The sequence below is a fragment of the Arachis ipaensis genome, chromosome B7, assembly GCF_059453495.1.
Source record: "Arachis ipaensis isolate K30076 ecotype BB chromosome B7, ASM5945349v1, whole genome shotgun sequence".
NCBI classification, from domain to species: Eukaryota; Viridiplantae; Streptophyta; class Magnoliopsida; order Fabales; family Fabaceae; genus Arachis; species Arachis ipaensis.
Window position 1 is genome coordinate 94,798,862 of NC_142442.1, and position 18,359 is coordinate 94,817,220.

At 38.3% G+C, this 18,359-nt stretch overlaps 1 non-coding gene across 1 annotated transcript; it reads right to left on the bottom strand.

Moving 5' to 3' along the window:
• Nucleotides 1–7,224: 7,224 nt before the first annotated feature.
• On the bottom strand, nt 7,225–7,332 carry LOC148553411 (small nucleolar RNA R71). Its single transcript, XR_015893209.1, has one exon. It is a non-coding gene; the product is annotated as a small nucleolar RNA R71 (small nucleolar RNA).
• Nucleotides 7,333–18,359: the final 11,027 nt, after the last annotated feature.

The window sequence follows — 18,359 nt, forward strand, 5'->3', positions numbered from 1 at the left end:
CTTCAATGATCATAGGCTCCTCCAATTGTTCTAACACAAAGTAGCCTTCCTCCTTCTCTACCGGAGTTTCCAATCTCTCCTTCATGCTTTGCTCTTCAATTGATTCTCCACATGTAACCATGGGAGTGCTTTGAGTGCTCAAGCATTGGGAGGCTAAAATTCTTACTACCTTGGTCAAGGTAGTCACAAATTCTAGTGTCTCCCTTTGCATTTCTCCTTGCCCTTGAAGTATAAGGCAAGGGATTTCATCCATTGAGGATTGGGATGGATAAGAGGGTTCATTGTCTTGGAGAAAGGGTTCATAATAGGGAGGTGGTTCTTCTTGGTAAAGTAGTGGTGTTTATTGAGGTGGTTCTTGGGAGTAGTAATCTTGGAATGGTGGTTCCATGTATGGCTCATATGGTTCAAAAGGAGGTTGGTATGGTGGATATGGATTAGGGTCATATGAAGGTGTTTGGTGGAAGGAGGCTTGTGAGTATGGTTAAGGTTCATGTTGAGGATATGGCTCATAGGCATATGGTGGTGGTTCTTGAAAGTCACAAGGAGATTCACCATAGCCATTGGATTGGTATGCTTCATAGAATGGCTCTTCTTCATAGTGAATTGGTGGAGGTTGTTGCCCAGAGGATTGATCATATACATATGGCTCCTCCCACCTTTGATTATCCCATCCTTGATACACATCCTCAGTGAAGCCCTCATATCCTACAACATAGTTAGAACCAAACTCAAAGCCAAAGTGAGAATTCATAATGAAAAGAGAAAATAAGAACAAAAACTAATAAGAAATAATGAAACAAAATCCTAAAACTAGCAAAAACTAACAAGAAATTAAAAAATCAAGCTATTTACAATATTCACATATATACAATAACTAATAACATAACACCATTGCAATTCCCTGGCAACGATGCCATTTTGATGAGAGGACTTTTGTGTGGTTTAGAATTCACAAATGAATTTTCGTTGCAATATAGTTTCTAAACCAACATTAATCCTTTCATACAAAAATTTTTGTTTTTCAATAAAACAAACCCCTAAATTTATAAACCGAAATATTGAACCTCGGGTCGTTCTCCCTAGGAATTGCAATAAAGTGTCTTGTTATTGGTTATGAGTTATGTTTGGGGTTTTTGATAAGAGACATGAAATGTAAATGGCAATGAATTAAACTAATAGCTAAAAAGGCCTTGGCAAAGTTTGATGGTCAAGGATCTCTATCCTAATCACTAACCACAACATGAGAATTGGCAAGGATCAACCCCATTAAGTCATCCTCTAACTAATAAAGGAAAGTCAAATGAGCTATGTCAATCGAAGTCCATAAGTCCTAGTTCTCCACCAATTCAATTAGTGAGATCTAGAGTTAATGGCTCCCAATCGTCAATCACTTGGACATTAGTAACTCAAGAGTTCCTAAGTTACCTTCCCAAGCCAAGAGCACTAAAATCTACTCTAAAATCCAACCAAGCATTTCATCAAACACTTGGAAGTCACAAAAGAAAAGCATAGTAAATTGCAAGAATTAAAGGAATCTACAACTACAAAAGTAAGAGATTAACAATAGAACAGGCAAAACAATAGAAAAGTAAAATCATAACTAAAAGAAGCATTTTAACAAACACATAGAAGGCAATAAAAGTAAACAACATGAGTTGCAAGAATTAAAAAGAGATCTAACTAGAATAGCAAGAGATCAACAATAGAAAAGGAAGACAATCATGAAACAACAAAGAACTTACCAATTGCATTGAAGAAGAAATGTAGATCTACAAAAGAAAGTTCATAAATTACAACTAACAATACAAATGAATTATAAGAGAAGAAGAATTCTACAACTACAAGAGAACAATTAAGGAAGGAAAAGTAAAATTAGAAAAGAGAAGAAGAACTAGATCTAGATCTAAAACCTAATCATAATTCTAGAGAGAAGTGAGAATTTCTCTCTCTAAAACTAACCTAAACTAAATGAATGATCAAAAGTATGTAAAGTATCTCAATTCATCTTTAATCCTTGGCTTAAATAGCATCAGAAATGAGTTGGATTGGGCCCACAAGGCTTTAGAATTCGCTAGCCACAAATTTGCATTTATTGAATCACATGCAAATCGGCGTGTATGCGTACCATGCGCGTGCGCGCCCGTATCTGCAATGCAACTATAGTAAATCTTATATCATTTCAAAGCCATGGATGTTAGCTTTCCAACGCAACTAGAACTGCATTATTTGAACCTCTGTAGCTCAAGTTATGGTCGATTAAGTGCAAAGAGGTCGGCTTGACAGCTTTTGCGATTCCTTCATTTCTTCATGAGTTCTCCATTTTTACAAGCCTTTCCTTCATTCCCTTGATCCAATCTTTGCCTCCTAAATCAGAAATCACTTAACAAACATATCATGGCATCTAATAGAATCAAAGGTAAATCAAGATTAAACAATTAACGGCATAAAAAGCATGTTTTCACACTTATGCACAAATTAGGAGACAATCATGAAACCATGCTATTTCATTGAATAAATATGGGTAAAAGGTCATAAAATCCCCTAAATTAAGTACAAGATAAACCCTACAAATGGGGTTTATCAGCGGCCGCACAGACGTGTGCATCCGCACGCAACTTGATAGCCCCTCTGGTGGCAGCGAGGGAACAGCTTGTGCGTGGGCACAACCTCCCCCATTCCCAACCTCTGTGCGTGTGCACGGACCTGTGTGCACACACACACGAGCTGTCATCCTCAATGTAAAAAAAAAAAAACTCTCTGTGCGGCCGCACGTCTTCGTGCGTCCGCACGTTATTTTGCAACCCCTCTGGCCGCAGCGATCGCACACTGTGTGCGTTCGCACCCTTCCAAATTTTCATCTCTGTGCATCCGCACAGGCCCCTGTGTGTCCGCACAGGACGCGTTCTGGGCAATATCAGGGCAGCCTACCCTGCTGTGAGGCAGCTTTCTCTTTTCCTTTTCTTCTTCATAGCTGCGCTCTCTCCCTCTTCTCTGCCCAGCCCTGCCAGTCCTGGCTGTCGCCAGTCCACCGCCGGCGACTACTCCTTCTCTCTCTTTCTCTTTTCTTCTCTTCTCTTCTCTCTTGTCCTTTGATGAGCGGATAATTTATATGCTTTTTGACATTGTTTTTAGTATGTTTTTAGTAGGATCTAGTTACTTTTAGAGATGTTTTTAATAGATTTTGTGTTAAATTCACATTTCTGGACTTTACTATGAGTTTGTGTGTTTTTCTGTGATTTCAGGTATTTTCTGGCTGAAATTGAGGGACTTGAGCAGAAATCAGATTCAGAGGTTGAAAAAGGATTGCTGATGCTGTTGGATTCTGACCTCCCTGCACTCAAAGTGGATTTTCTGGAGCTATAGAACTCAAAATGGCGCGCTTCCAATTGCGTTGGAAAGTAAACATCCAGGGCTTTCCAGCAATATATAATAGTCCATACTTTGGCCAAGAATTGACGACGTAAACTGGCGTTCAACGCCAGCTTTCTACCCAAATCTGGCGTCCAGTGCCAGAAAAGGATCCAAAACCAGAGTTGAACGCCCAAACTGGCACAAAAACTGGCGTTCAACTCCACAAATGGCCTCTGCACGTGCAACACTTAAGCTCAGCCCAAACACACACCAAGTGGGCCCTGGAAGTGGATTTATACATCAAATACTTACTCATGTAAACCCTAGTAGCTAGTTTATTATAAATAGGACCTCTTACTATTGTATTAGACCATTTTTGGACGCCTAGTTCTTAGATCAGAGGGGCTGGTCTCTCGGCCATGCCTGGACCTTCACTTATGTATTTTCAACGGTAGAGTTTCTACACGCCATAGATTAAGGTGTGGAGCTCTGCTGTTCCTCAAAGATTAATGCAAAGTACTACTGTTTTCTATTCAATTCTTCTTATTTCGCTTCTAAGATATCCATTCGCACCCAAGAACGTGATGAAGGTGATGCTTATGTGTGACGCTCATCATCCTTCTCCCTTATGAACGCGTGCCTGACAAACACTTCTGTTCTACATGAAATAAGCTAGAATGAGTATCTCTTAGATCTCCTAACCGGAATCTTCGTGGCGTAAGCTAGAATGATGGCGGCATTCAAGAGAATCCGGAAGGTCTAAACCTTGTCTGTGGTATTCCGAGTAGGATTCAATGATTGAATGACTGTGACGAGCTCCTAACTCGCGATTGCAGGGCGTTAGTAACAGACGCAAAAGGATAGTAAATCCTATTCCAGCATGATCGAGAACCGACAGATGAATAGCCGTGCCATGACAGGGTGCGTGAGCATATTATTCACTGAGAGGATAAGATGAAGCCATTGACAAGGGTGATGCCTCCAGACGATTAGCCGTCCCGTGACAGGGCATTGGATCATTTTCCCGAGAGATGACCGAAAGTAGCCATTGACAGTGGTGATGTATCACATAAAGCCAGCCATGGAAAGGAGTAAGACTGATTGGATGAAGATAGCAGGAAAGCAGAGGTTCAGAGGAACGAAAAGCATCTCCATTCGCTTATCTGAAATTCCTACCAATGATTTACATAAGTATTTCTATCCCTATCTTATTAATTAATATTCGAAAACCACATAACTGTTTTATATCCGCCTGACTGAGATTTGCAAGGTGACCATAGCTTGCTTCATACCAACAATCTCCGTGGGATTCGACCCTTACTCACGTGAGGTATTACTTGGACGACCCAGTGCACTTGCTGGTTAGTTGTATCGAAGTTGTGACAATTTATGAATGTGTAATCACGATTACGCGTACCAAGTTGCTCACGTGCCAGGAATAGTTTGAGCCTGGACATCACAATTTCGTGCACCAAGTTTTTGGCGCCGTTGCCGGGGATTGTTCGTGTTTGGACAACTGACGGTTCATCTTGTTGCTCAGATTAGGTAATTTTCTTTTTGTTTTGTTTTCAAAAATTTTTCAAAAAGCTTTCAAAAATTTTTCTTTTGTTTTCGAAGAAAAAATAAAATAAAATAAAATAAAATAATAAAAATAATGTTTTCAAAAAATAAATTATTCTATGGCTTCAAGATTTTTAAGAATGAATTCTAGTGTTTCATGAAACATGTTGAATCCTATCTGGCTGTAAAGCCATACCCAAACTGCTTTGGGATTGGTATTCAACTAATCACTCCAGTCCATGTAATTATATGCTAAAGCTTGGCTGGCTATTAAGCCATGCCTGACCCTTTGATTGGAGCTTTAGAGCATAAGATTCCTGGAATTCATATTAAAAATTTTGGAATCCTTATTTTTCTTTTTCAAAATAATTTTTCGAAAAATATAAAATAAAAATCCAAAAAAAATTTAGAAAATCACAAAAATCAAAAATATTTCATGTTTCTTGTTTGAGTCTTGAGTCATATCATAAGTTTGGTGTCACTTGCATATGCATTTTGCATTTTTCGAAAATATCATGCATTCATAGTGTTCTTCATGATCTTCAAGTTGTTCTTGGTAAGTCTTCTTGTTTGATCTTGATGATTTTTTGTTTTGTGTCTTTCCATGTTTATCATATGCATTCTTGAATTCTTAGTGTCTAAACATTAAAGAATTCTAAGTTTGGTGTCTTGCATGTTTTATTTGCATTAAAAATTTTTCAAAATTATGTTCTTGATGTTCATCATGAAATTCATAGTGTTCTTGGTGTTCATCTTGACATTCATAGCATTCTTGCATGCATCACATGTTTTGATCTAAAAATTTCATGCATTGCATCTTTTTTGTGTTTTTCTCTCTCATCATAAAAATTCAAAAATCAAAAAAATATCTTTCCCTTTTTCGCTCATCAAATTCGAAAATTTGGATTGACTTTTTCAAAAATTTTTAAAATCAAATTGTTTCTCATGAGTCAAATCAAATTTTCAATTTGAAAATCTTATCTTTTTCAAAATCTTTTTCAAAAATCAAATCTTTTTCAAAATTCTTGGTTATTTTCGAAAATTCCAAAAAAATATTTTTCAAAAATCTTTTTCTTATTTTTATATCAAATTTTCGAAAATAACATAATCAATTAATGTTTTGATTCAAAAATTTGAAGTTTGTTACTTGCTTGTTAAGAAAGATTCAAACTTTAAGTTCTAGAATCATATCTTGTGATTCCTTGTGAATCAAGTCATTAATTGAGATTTTAAAAATCAAATCTTTTTCAAAACTAATTTCAATTATATCTTTTCAAAAATATCTTCTTATCTTATCTTTTTCAAAAATATCTTTTCAAAATATCTTTCCTAACCTCCTAACTACTTATCTTTTCAAAATTTGTTTCAACTAACTAACTAACTTTTTGTTTGTTTCTTAACTTTTTCAAAACCACCTAACTAATTCTCTCTTTCTAATTTTCGAAAATATCTCCCCCTTTTTTCAAAAATTTCTTTTTTATTAACTAATTATTTTTATTTTTTATTTAAAAAAAAATTCGAAAAAAATACTAACCTTTTTCAAAAACTATTTTCAAAAATTGTTTTCGAAAATTCACTTCCCCCTCTCATCTTCTTCTATTTGTTTATTGATATACTAACATCTTTCCTTCAACTCTCCAAAAATCCGAACCCCCTCTCTCTCTGAGTTCAGATTTTCTTCCCTTCTTTTCTTCTACTAACACAAGGATCCCCATATTGTGGTATAAAGGATCCATATTATTATTACTATTTTTTCTGTGCCATCTTCTTTGTCATATGAGCAGGAGCAAGGACAAGAATATTCTTGTTAAAGTAGATCCAGAACTTGAAAGGACTCTGAAGAAAAAATTAAGAGAAGCTAAAATACAACAATCCAGAGATAACCTTTCAGAAATTTTCGAACAGGAAAAGGAGATGGCAGCCGAAAATAATAATAATAATATAAGGAAGATGCTTGGTGAATTCACTGCACCTAATTCCAATTTACATGGAAGAAGCATCTCCATTCCTGCCATTGGAGCAAACAACTTTGAGCTGAAACCTCAATTTGTTTCTCTGATGCAGCAGAACTGCAAGTTTCATGGACTTCCATCTGAAGATCCCTTTCAGTTCTTAACTGAATTCTTGCAGATATGTGATACTGTTAAGACTAATGGAGTAGATCCTGAAGTCTACAGGCTCATGCTTTTCCCTTTTGCTGTAAGAGACAGAGCTAGATTATGGTTGGATTCTCAACCCAAAGACAGCCTGAACTCTTGGGATAAGCTGGTCACGGCTTTCTTAGCCAAGTACTTTCCTCCTTAAAACCTGAGCAAGCTTAGAGCTGATGTTCAAACCTTCAGACAGAAAGAAGGTGAATCCCTCTATGAAGCTTGGGAAAGATACAAACAGTTGACCAAAAAGTGTCCTTCTGACATGCTTTCAGAATGGACCATCCTGGATATATTCTATGATGGTTTATCTGAGTTATCAAAGATGTCATTGGATACTTCTGCAGGTGGATCCATTCACCTAAAGAAAACGCCTGCAGAAGCTCAAGAACTCATTGACATGGTTGCTAATAACCAGTTCATATACACTTCTGAAAGGAATCCTGTGAGTAATGGGACGCCTATGAAGAAGGGAGTTCTTGAGGTTGATACTCTGAATGCCATATTGGCTCAGAATAAAATATTGACTCAGCAAGTCAATATGATTTCTCAGAGTCTGCATGGAATGCAAGCTGCATCCAACAGTACTCAAGAGGCATCTTCTGAAGAAGAAGCTTATGATCCTGAGAACCCTGCAATAGCAGAGGTGAATTACTTAGGTGAACCTTATGGAAACACCTATAACTCAACATGGAGAAATCATCCAAATTTCTCATGGAAGGATCAAAAGCCCCAGCAAGGCTTTAATAATGGTGGAAGAAACAGGTTTAGCAATAGCAAGCCTTTTCCATCATCAACTCAGCAACAGACAGAGAACTCTGAACAAAATGCTTCTAATTTAGCAAATCTAGTCTCTGATCTATCTAAAGCCACTGTAAGTTTCATGAATGAAACAAGGTCTTCCATTAGAAATCTGGAAGCACAAGTGGGCCAGCTGAGTAAAAGGATCACTGAAATCCCTCCTAGTACTCTCCCAAGCAATACAGAAGAGAACCCAAAAGGAGAGTGCAAGGCCATTGACATAAGTGCCATGGCCGAACCTGTGAGGAAAGGAGAGGACGTGAATCCCAAGGAGGAAGACCTCCTGGGACGTCCAGTGGTCAATAAGGAGCTTCCCTCTGAGGAACCAAAGGACTCTGAGGCTCATCTAGAGACCATAGAGATCCCATTGAACCTCCTTATGCCCTTCATGAGCTCTGATGAGTATCCCTCTTCTGAAGAGAATGAGGATGTCACTGAAGAGCAAACAGCCAAGTTTCTTGGTGCAATCATGAAGCTGAATGCCAAATTATTTGGCATTGATGCTTGGGAAGTTGAACCTCCCTTGTTCATCAATGAACTAAGTGATCTGGATCAACTGACATTGCCTCAGAAGAGACAGGATCCTGGAAAGTTCATAATACCCTGTACCATAGGCACCATGATCTTTAAGGCTCTGTGTGACCTTGGTTCAGGAATAAACCTCATGCCCCTCTCTGTAATAGAGAAACTGGGAATCTATGGGGTGCAAGCTGCTAAAATCTCATTAGAGATGGCAGATAGCTCAAGAAAACAGGCTTATGGACAAGTAGAGGACGTGTTAGTAAAGGTTGAAGGCCTTTACATCCCTGCTGATTTCATAGTCCTGGATACTGGAAAGGAAGAGGATGAATCCATCATCCTAGGAAGACCTTTCCTGGCCACAGCAAGAGCTGTGATTGATGTTGACAGAGGTGAAATATTCCTTCAATGGAATGAGAACTCCCTTGTGTTTCAAACTCAAGGATCTCCCTCTGCAACCATGGAGAGGAAGCAGAAAAAGCTTCTCTCCAAGCAGAGTCAACCAGAGCCCCCACAGTCAAACTCCAAGTTTGGTGTTGGGAGGCCACAACCAAACTCTAAGTTTGGTGTTGAACTCCCATATCCAAACTCTAAGTTTGGTGTTGGAGAGTCTCAACAAAGCTCTGCACATCTGTGAGGCTCCATGAGAGCCCACTGTCAAGCTATTGACATTAAAGAAGCGCTTGTTGGGAGGCAACCCAATGTTTATTTATCTAACTATATTTTTCTTAGTTATGTGTCTTTAGAGGTTCATGATCATGAGGAGTCACAAAATAAATATAAAAATTGAAAACGGAATCAAAAACAGCAGAAGAAAAATCACACCCTGGAGGAGCATCTGTCTGGCGTTCAAACGCCAGAACAGAGCATAGTTCTGGCGCTGAACGCCCAGAATGGGAGCATCCTGGCGCTGAACGCCCAGAACAAGCATGGTTCTGGCGTTCAACGCCAGAAATGGCAGCAAAGGGGCGTTGAACGCCCAAAATGGGCACCAACCTGGCGCTGAACGCCCAGAGTTGTGTGCAAGGGCATTTTACATGCCTAAATTGGTGCAGGGATGTAAATGCCTTGACACCTCAGGATCTGTGGACCCCACAGTATCCCCACCTACCTCATCATCTCTCTTCCCATTCATGATCATCCCTTCTACTTTCCATTTACCACTCACATCCATACACCCACTACCTTCAAAATTCAACATCTCTCTCCCACCCAATCCCACCCATATGGCCGAATACACACTCCCATCTATCTCCTCCATATCTTCTTCTTATTCTTCTATTCTTTCTTCTTTTGCTCGAGGGCGAGCAACATTCTAAGTTTGGTGTGGTAAAAGCATAGCTTTTTTGTTTTTTCCATAACCATTGATGGCACCTAAGGCCAGAGAAACCTCTAGAAAGAGGAAAGGGAAGACAAAAGCTTCCATCAAGGGTCTATAGCTCAGTGGTAGAACATTTGACTGCAAATCAAGAGATCCCTGAGATACCTCAGGGGATACATTTTCTTCCACACAATTATTGGAAGCAACTAAGGGTGGAACATCAAGAGCACTCCATCATCCTTCATGAAATCAGAGAAGATCTAAAAGCAATGAAGGAGGAGCAACAAAGACAAGGAAGAGACATAGAAGAGCTTAAGGACATCATTGGTTCCTCAAGAAGGAAACGCCTCCATCACTAAGGTGGATTCATTCCTTGTTCTTATTTCTTCTGTTTTTCGTTTTCTATATTATGTGCTTATCTATGTTTGTGTCTTCATTACATGATCATTAGTAGTAGCAACTATGTCTTAAAGTTATAAATGTCCTATGACTCCATCACCTCTCTTAAATGAAAAATGTTTTAATTCAAAGGAACAAGAAGTACATGAAGTTTTGAATTTATCCTTGAACTTAGCTTAATTATATTGATGTGGTGACAATGCTTCTTGTTTTCTGAATGTATGCTTGAACAGTGCATATGTCTTTTGAAGTTGTTGTTTAAGAATGTTAAATATGTTGGCTCTTGAAAGAATGATGACTAGGAGACATGTTATTTGATAATCTGAAAAATCATAAAAATGATTCTTGAAGCAAGAAAAAGCAGCAAAGAACAAAGCTTGCAGAAAAAAAATAGGCAAAAAAAAAATAGAAAGAAAAAGAAAAAGCAAGCAGAAAAAGCCAAAGCTCTTAAAACCAAGAGGCAAGAGCAAAAAGCCAATAACCCTTAAAACTAAAAGGCAAGGGCAAATAAAAAGGATCCCAAGGCTTTGAGCATCAGTGGATAGGAGGGCCTAAAGGAATAAAATCCTGGTCTAAGCGGCTAAACCAAGCTGTCCCTAACCATGTGCTTGTGGCGTGTAGGTGTCAAGTGAAAACTTGAGACTGAGCGGTTAAAGTCAAGGTCCAAAGCAAAAAAAGAGTGTGCTTAAGAACCCTGGACACCTCTAATTGGGGACTTTAGCAAAGCTGAGTCACAATCTGAAAAGGTTCACCCAATTATGTGTCTGTGGCATTTATGTATCCGGTGGTAATACTGGAAAACAAAGTGCTTAGGGCCACGGCCAAGACTCATAAAGAAGCTGTGTTCAAGAATCATCATACTAAACTAAGAGAGTCAATAACACTATTCGAAATCTGAAGTTCCTATAGATGCCAATCATTCTGAACCTCAATGGATAAAGTGAGATGCCAAAACTATTCAAGAGGCAAAAAGCTATAAGTCCCACTCATATGATTGAAGCTCTGTTTCATTGATAGTTTGGAATTTATAGTATATTCTATTCTTTTTATCCTATTTTGATTTTCAGTTGCTTGGGGACAAGCAACAATTTAAGTTTGGTGTTGTGATGAGCGGATAATTTATACGCTTTTTGACATTGTTTTTAGTATGTTTTTAGTAGGATCTAGTTACTTTTAGGGATGTTTTTAATAGATTTTGTGTTAAATTCACATTTCTGGACTTTACTATGAGTTTGTGTGTTTTTCTGTGATTTCAGGTATTTTCTGGCTGAAATTGAGGGACTTGAGCAGAAATCAGATTCAGAGGTTGAAAAAGGACTGCTGATGCTGTTGGATTCTGACCTCCCTTCACTCAAAGTGGATTTTCTGGAGCTACAGAACTCGAAATGGCGCGCTTCCAATTGCGTTGGAAAGTAGACATCCAGGGCTTTCCAGCAATATATAATAGTCCATACTTTGGCCACGAATTGACGACGTAAACTGGCGTTCAACGCCAGCTTTCTACCCAAATCTGGCGTCCAGCGCCAGAAAAGGATCCAAAACCAGAGTTGAACGCCCAAACTGGCACAAAAACTGGCGTTCAACTCCACAAATGGCCTCTGCACGTGCAACACTTAAGCTCAGCCCAAACACACACCAAGTGGGCCCTGGAAGTGGATTTATACATCAAATACTTACTCATGTAAACCCTAGTAGCTAGTTTATTATAAATAGGACCTCTTACTATTGTATTAGACCATCTTTGGATGCCTGGTTCTTAGATCAGAGGGGCTGGCCTCTCGGCCATGCCTGGACCTTCACTTATGTATTTTCAACGGTAGAGTTTCTACACGCCATAGATTAAGGTGTGGAGCTCTGCTGTTCCTCAAAGATTAATGCAAAGTACTACTGTTTTCTATTCAATTCTTCTTATTTCGCTTCTAAGATATCCATTCGCACCCAAGAACGTGATGAAGGTGATGCTTATGTGTGACGCTCATCATCCTTCTCCCTTATGAACGCATGCCTGACAAACACTTCTGTTCTACATGAAATAAGCTAGAATGAGTATCTCTTAGATCTCCTAACCGGAATCTTCGTGGCGTAAGCTAGAATGATGGCGGCATTCAAGAGAATCCGGAAGGTCTAAACCTTGTCTGTGGTATTCCGAGTAGGATTCAATGATTGAATGACTATGACGAGCTCCTAACTCGCGATTGCAGGGCGTTAGTGACAGACGCAAAAGGATAGTAAATCCTATTCCAGCATGATCGAGAACCGACAGATGAATAGCCGTGCCGTGACAGGGTGCGTGAGCATATTATTCACTGAGAGGATAAGATGAAGCCATTGACAAGGGTGATGCCTCCAGACGATTAGCCGTGCCGTGACAGGGCATTGGATCATTTTCCCGAGAGATGACCGAAAGTAGCCATTGACAGTGGTGATGTATCACATAAAGCCAGCCATGGAAAGGAGTAAGACTGATTGGATGAAGATAGCAGGAAAGCAGAGGTTCAGAGGAACGAAAAGCATCTCCATTCGCTTATTTGAAATTCCTACCAATGATTTACATAAGTATTTCTATCCCTATCTTATTAATTAATATTCAAAAACCACATAACTGTTTTATATCTGCCTGACTGAGATTTGCAAGGTGACCATAGCTTGCTTCATACCAACAATCTCCGCGGGATTCGACCCTTACTCACGTAAGGTATTACTTGGACGACCCAGTGCACTTGCTGGTTAGTTGTATCGAAGTTGTGACAATTTATGAATGTGTAATCACGATTACGCGTACCAAGTTGCTCACGTGCCAGGAATAGTTTGAGCCTGGACATCACAATTTCGTGCACCATCCTTCTTCCTTTCCTTCTCTTTTCTATATACACCGTCGGTGAGCTCTCCCTCTTCTGGTGCTGTTTTTTTTTCGGTGAACCCAACCGCCGTGATTTCGCAGTGGCTATACGAAGTGCCATTCTTTCCCACCTCATTCTTGTCTTCTCAACCTTTATATGTAAGGTTCTTGTTTTCCTTTTCTCTTTATGTTAATATTTTTTCAAGTGTTTCCATTCCTTTTATATTGCTTAGATTTTATTATTTGCTTTCTTTCTTGTTTCTTTGATTTGCAAAGTGTTGTTGTTTGATTTTTGGGATAGGTTATGAGCAAATTTGAGCTTAATTGTGATGAACTTGCACATTTCATACCACATGTTCGATAAAATGCCTCAATTAATACTTTGTTTGATTCATATGACGTGGCCATCATATGTCTTCAATTTATCTCTTGTTAGGCATATTGTATGAATTGTGCAACTTTTATTATGACTTTTGATGGTTGTTAAGTAAATTCACCGATGCATTTCCTTGTTTGTTCATGTCCAATTCTTGGTTACAAATACATTATGTTGTATGAATTCATTTGTCATTGTTCATCTCCAAAGTTTTGATTTGGTAATCACTATACAATTGTTCAACTTTAGTTGATGTCTTGATCAAACATCTTTTGCACTCAAATTAAGACCATTGTATGTGTGATTACCACTTCTTGAGAATGAACAATTGCCAAATCCTTTTCGGTGTTTGCTTGAAGCTTTGAGTTATGAATTGCTTCAAGAGTGTGATTGCCGTGATATTCGGCCGGTTGCGCATCATTGGAATGTATACACCGTGTTTTTGTAAATCACACCACTTATATAAGCTACTTCTATGATATTAGTGCTTCCTTAATGATTTTTACTTTAATGTTGCCCTATGATCTCAAAATCCTTTTGTTTGTATTTTCAGGATGAGAAAGAAGGGTAAGGGACCGGTTTCTTTGCCAGTTGAGCAACATACCGATTATTCTCCTGATATTTGGTGGAATTGGCACGGTGATAAACTGGATACCTTGGTCAACCGAAGAGTCGACTCTCAATACGAGGCTATTGAGGAACCTAAAATCCATTGGGAGCGGCCATTGAAGGTTCCAAATCAATATAAGGCGATTATTCACTAAAGGATCGCCTCGTTTCATTGGGAGTTTCTCGAACGAGAACCCACTGAAATCAATGAGACTATGGTGCGGGAATTCTATGCAAACTACTAAGCTTGGGAAACAAAGTCAGTCTTCCTTCGGGGTAGGATGTTGGATACATCCAATCAAGCTCTAGAAGCTATCATGAACATCCCCCATATTCCATTTGAGAAAGATGGATACTCCAAGATAAAAGAGGATTTCTTCGAAGGAAGAATATCTCTGACTCCCATTCTTGAGAAAATAGGCCGTCATGGTGCATCTTGGGAGTATAGCAAAGGGAAAAATTCTGCTCCCACTAGTATTGCATACTCTGATTTGAATGCTGAAGCTCATATATGGCATCAAATTGTGGCGGACTACATCATCTCGAGTACCCACACTACCCATGTGAGATTTAGAACTGCTTTGCTACTTTGGGCTATTATGCAAGGGAAGCATATAGCCATCTTGCCCTTATTGCGTAAATCGATTTGGAAATTAATTTAGAAGAAGAACGTCAGCATTCCATTTCCATCGATGGTGATGTGCTTAGCAAATGCAGCGGGGGTAGAGAGGCGACCAATGGATATAATGCTTGAGTTTTCTAGAGGCAACAAGTTCATTCTGAGGGGAGATTTGGAGAAATCAACAAAAACAACCCCCTCCAAGAGGAAGACACCCACATCACCACCATCAAGTCTACTGATAAATCACTATTTTATGGTTTATCTTGTGCTCAATTGAGTGGTTTTTATCAATTCTTTACCCACTTATTCACACTATTTGCATGGTTTTACATTTGCCTTCCTAATTATCTGCTTTGATTGAAAACATGCTTCTTTGACCTTAAGTTCCCTATGTTTAATCCTCTCTTATTACCATTAGATGCCTTGATATGTGTGTTGAGTGATTTTAGAGATTACAGGACAGGAGTGGCTCAGAGAATGGAAAGAAAGCATGCAAAAGTGGAAGGAATACAAGAAGTTGGAGAAATTGCTAAGCTGTCCAGCCTGACCTCTTTGCACTCAAATGGCTATAACTTTAGCTACAGAGGTCCAAACAACGCGGTTCCAGTTGTGTTGGAAAGATAACGTTCTGGGCTTCAATTTGATATATAATATGCCATAGTTGCCCTGACGCAAGGTGATGCGAATGCATACTTCACGCGGACGCGTCGCAGTTCCGAAAATCAGCATGGCAGATTTCTTCTCCAACGATTTCTGGGCTGTTTCTGACCCAGTTCTCAGCCCAGAAAACACAGATTAGAGGCTATAAAGTGGGGGAATGCATCTATTCATAAAAAAAAAGCTCACAATTCACAATTTTAGGATTTAGATGTAGTTTTCAGAGAGAGAGGTTCTCTCCTCTCTCTTAGGATTTAGTTTTAGGATTTAGGATTATTTCTTTTTCATCACAGGTTCAATGTTCCTCTTGTTTATTTTCTATTTTTATTAATTATTATTCATCTTTTCAATTTGGCTTATGCTACATTCATGTTATGATTTTCTTAATTAATATTATTTGAGGTATTTCATATTTATGATTGCTTTCTTTTATTTATATAAATAATTTAGATTTTTCCTTTTGGCTTTGGTTGAGTCATTGGAGACACTTGAGTTATCAAGCTCATTGTTGATTGAAAATTGAAATTCTTCCAGAACTAATTCGGGTTCCAATAACTCTAACTTTTCCCAAGGAAAGACTAGGACTTCAGGAATCAGAATTAATTCATCCACTTAACTTACCTTCATAGTTAGAGGTTAACAAAGTGGGAGAAAAATCCAATTCTCATTACAATTGATAAGGATAACCAGGATAGGACTTCCAGTTTTCATACCTTGCCGAGAGTCTATTTTATAGTTATTTATTTTATTCTTATTATCATTCAACATACTACTTCCTTACTTTCAAAACCCCCAATTTACAAGACTCATAACCAATAATAAGAACATACCTCCCTGCAATTCCTTGAGAAGACGACCCGAGGTTTAAATAGTCGGTTATCAATTTTAAAAAGGGGTTTGTTACTTGTGACAACCAAAACTTTTGTAAGAAAGGTTGATTGTTTGGTTTAGTAACTATACTTTCAACGAGAGTTTACTATAACTTCTAAACCATCAATCTTCCGCTCTTCAAAATGGCACCGTTGCCGGGGAATTGCAAACGTGTGCCTTATTATTGGTTATTGTAAATATTTACCTTTAAATTGATTTTTTCGATAAAAAATTTTCAGATTTTTATTTTAAAATTTTTTATCTTATCCTATCTTATTTAAAAAAAAAATCAATTTTCAATTTTCAATTTTAAAAAAAAATTCAATTTTCAAAATTTAAAATTCAAATTTTAAAATTTCAAATTTTAAACTTTAATTTCAAATTTAAAAATTCAAAAATTCAAATTTTAATTTTCAAATTCAAAAAATTTGAATTTCAAATTTGCTTTTATTTTTGTTTTTAAATTTTTATTAACTAACTATGAGTTCTCACCCCTCTCGCTTTGAGTTTGGTTCCAATGTTGTTGCAAGGAATGGAAATTATAACAGGAACATGCATCAAGGTCAAAACAATCAGAGATGGAAGGAGCCACGAGGATCTAATCAACCCTTCCGGCAACAATACTGATGCCAGGGCATTTTGGCCAGTTTCACTGAACTTTTCTTTACTGTTTTTAAGGTAGTTTCATGTATTTTCTTAGGAAATAAGCTAGTTTTGGGTGGATATTCACTTACATCTTGATTCAAGCATACATTGTGCATTTTACATGATTTCATCAGGATTTTGCATGAATTATATGATAAATTGGATGATGCATGATCCATGATTAAGAGCAAGACTTTGATGCACTTTGTTTGATTGATTTCAGGCTAAAAGAAGAAGAGAAGAGCCACGTTAGTGGCTACGTTAGTTACACTAACGTAGGCACTAACGTGGAAGGAAGGAAAGCCCCAACGTTAGTGGGAAAAGTTAGTGGCATTAACTTTGAAGAAAGGAAATGGAGCCAACGTTAGTGACACTTAACATTATCACTAACGTTGGACCAAGCTCATAAGTGGGCACGTTAGTTGCCACGTTAACTAAGTTAACGTGGCCTCTAACGTTAAGAAGAAAGGGAGAAAGCCAACATTAGTGACATTCAACATTGTCACTAACATTGGCCCAAGTTACAACAAAGCCACGTTAACTCCCACGTTAACTTAGTTAACGTGGAAGCTAACGTGGAGAAAGGTGGTGATCGACAACGTTAGTGACACCAAACATTCTCACTAACGTTGGAGTGAACTCACAAGCCCCCAATAAGCCACGTTAACTCCCACGTTAACTTAGTTAACGTGGGCAAAAGTCCCACCTGACAGCCTGACCATGCCTTCTTCAAACACGCATAACTTGAGCCACAAAGCTCCAACTGAGGTGATTCCAGTGGCATTGGAAAGTAGGATTCCAGATCTTTCCAAGCATATATGGAACTACATGGTTGACACTAAATTTGAGGGAGAAAACCTGCCCTGAAAGTACAATGATGAACATGGTATCAGCCTGTATTTAGGCCAACTGACCTCTTCACCTTCCAAGAAGTATAACTCGAGTTGTAAAGCTCCAAATGATGCGCTTCCAAAAGCATTGGAAAGTAGACATCCAGGGCTTTCCAACGATATATAATAGTATGGGGTGGACACTAAGTTTGAGCTTCATAAACGGGAAATTGCTAGCGTTTTTGGCAATCAACATTTCCAGTAACGTTGGCATATATGCCAGCGACCATGTTCACTTCAAAGGAGCATAACTTGAGCTGCAGAGGTCCAATTGAGGTGATTCTAGTTGCGTTAGAAAGCTGACATTCAGAGCTTTCCAACGATATATAATACTCTATAGTGGGCATGAAATTTGAGCACAAACAGGAGGCATCTTTTAAGCCCCAAAAACACCAACTGGGTAGCAAGTGCAACGTTAGCCACAATAACTTTAGCACTAACTCCACACTTGTAGCGTTAGTGTGGCTAACTTTAGCACTAACTTTAGCACCTGGACCTCAACTTAACTCACTTCTCTCTCAAGTCCACTTCTAATCTCAAGCAAGCAGGCCCACAATTGTCAACCAATCAAGGCCACAAGAAGCATCTAGAATAGGAATTTTCATTTAATTGTAATTTGCTTTTAATTTCATTTTGTAATTTAGGAGAGCCTATATAAAGGCCTTAGTTTTTACATTCAAGTCATTCTGGAATTCTGGAAATTGAAGGAAGGGGGAGAGAGTAAAGACCAATTCAAACTTCTGTGAATTG